Genomic DNA, 2,362 nt, shown 5'->3' on the forward strand with positions numbered 1-2,362 from the left:
ACTTGCTAACAAAAGAAAGATCGGGGAGAATGAAACAGTTGCGTTAACATATGAATGTAGTGCACTGTTTCAAAACAATATCCCCACCAAAATGAGGGATCCTGGGAGTTTTACATTGCCCTACTCAATAGAAGGGAAGAAGGTCAGGAATGCGCTGTGCGATTTAGGGGCGAGCATAAATCTAATGCCCTTATCGATCTTTAAGAGGCTGGATATCGGCAACGCAAGATTAACCACGATCACATTACAATTGGCCGATAGATCGATAATGCATCCTGAGGGCAAAATAGAGCATGTACTCATGCAAGTGGACAAGTTTATCATCCCGACGGACTTTATCATATTGGATTACGAAGTTGATAGAGAAGTACCTATCATCTTGGGTCGCCCATTTCTCACAACAGGGCGAGCGTTGATAGGTGTACAAAAAGGAGAACTCACCATTAGAGTTGACGATCAGGAAGTAAAGTTCAATGTTTTCAATGCGTTGAAGTACCCAAGTGATATGGAGAATTGCCAATATATTGAGCAATTACGGGAAGAACCTTGGCATGAGCCCCGGAAGAAATGAAGGAAGAAGAACTTGGAATCGGGGCAATATGGGAGGAGGATTGCACCGCAATTCACGTTGAATCAAATTTTAAACCACTCAAGTTATCTGAACGAACTTCACAACACACTAAGCCATCCTTGGAAGAGCCACTCGTGCTAGAGTTGAAGCCGTTGCCTGTGCACCTCAAGTACGCTTACTAAGGAGATAAAAATACATTATCGGTCATCATTTCTGCTTCGTTAAGTAAGGAGAAGGAATATGCACTTGTCCAAATTATGAGAAACAATGCAAAGGCTTGAGGATGGACCATGGAAGACATTCGAGGAATCATCTACCCGATATCTGATAGCAGCTGGGTGATCCCAATACAGTGTATTCCAAAGAAAGGGGGGATGACAGTCGTCACTAATGACGAATGAAATAATTGCCACAAGAACAACCACGGGGTGGAGAATCTGTATGGATTATTGCAAGTTAAATTTGGCAACTAAAAAGGACCACTTCCCACTCCCGTTCATCGATCATATGTTAGACAAACTATTCAGGGTACAACCAAATTGCAATTGCGCCGGAGGATTAAGATAAGACCACCTTCATGTGCCCATTTGGCATGTTTGCATTTTTTCGCATGCCATTTGGACTCTGCAATGTGCCAGGTACTTTCCAACGCTGTATGATGGCGATCTTTTCGGATTACTTGGAGGAGTTTCAGTTTTCGACAATAATTATGACTCCATTTTAGCTGACCTTGAGAAAGTTTTGAACAGATGTGTGGCAACAAATCTTCTTCTGAACTGGGAAAAATGCCACTTTATGGTTGAAGAAGGAATTGTACTGGGTCATAAAATCTCAAAGATAGGATTGGAAGTTGATCAGGCGAAAATCGACGCAATTTCTAAGCTACCTTCACCAGTGAATGTGAAAACACTTAGGAGTTTTCTGGGACACGCTGGGTTCTATCGAAGATTTATTCGTAACTTCTCCCAGATCGCAAGGCCCCTAAGTGCGCTCCTTGAAGCTGACAGTGAATATCATTTTGATGATATGTGCACTGAAGCACTCAACACATTGAAAGATGCGCTCATCACCACACCCATTTTGATTGCGCCGAATTGCACGCAACCATTTGCATTGATGTGTGATGCTAACAGTTATGCAGTGGGCGCAATGTTGAGTCAGCATAAGGACAAGGTAATGCATCCTATCTACTATGTGAGTAAAACATTGAATGATGCATAGGAGAATTATACAACCACAGAAAACGAAATGCTCGCAGTGGTATTTGCACTTGAGAAATTCTAACAGTACTTGATCGGAACAAACATTGTGGTGTATACCAATCACTCTGCAATCAAATATATGATGACAAAGAAAGATGCAAAACCAAGGCTGATATGATGGGTGTTGCTCCTGCAAGAGTTTGACCTAGAAATCAAAGACCGGAAGGGCACCGAGAACTAAGTCGCTGATCATCTGTCAAGATTGGAAAATTGCGAGGTTCAAGGGAAAGAAAAAGATATTGAAGAAAGATTCCCCGATGAGCTGCTGATGTCAGTAGATATTAATGTTCCCTGGTATGCAGACATTGCGAACTTCATCGTCTGCGGTCAAATACCAGATGACTATACTTACTAGCAGAAGAAGACGCTAAGACATAACGTCAAATTTTATTTCTGGGACAGCCCATTCCTATATCGACTTGGACTTGATCACATTTTACATTAATGCGTTCCTGAGCACGAAGTCAAGCACATTTTGGAGCTTTGTCATGAGTCCCCTTACGGAGGACATTTTAGGGGGTAGCGGACT

This window comes from Benincasa hispida, chromosome 8, assembly GCF_009727055.1.
Source record: "Benincasa hispida cultivar B227 chromosome 8, ASM972705v1, whole genome shotgun sequence".
In the NCBI taxonomy this organism is placed as follows: Eukaryota; Viridiplantae; Streptophyta; class Magnoliopsida; order Cucurbitales; family Cucurbitaceae; genus Benincasa; species Benincasa hispida.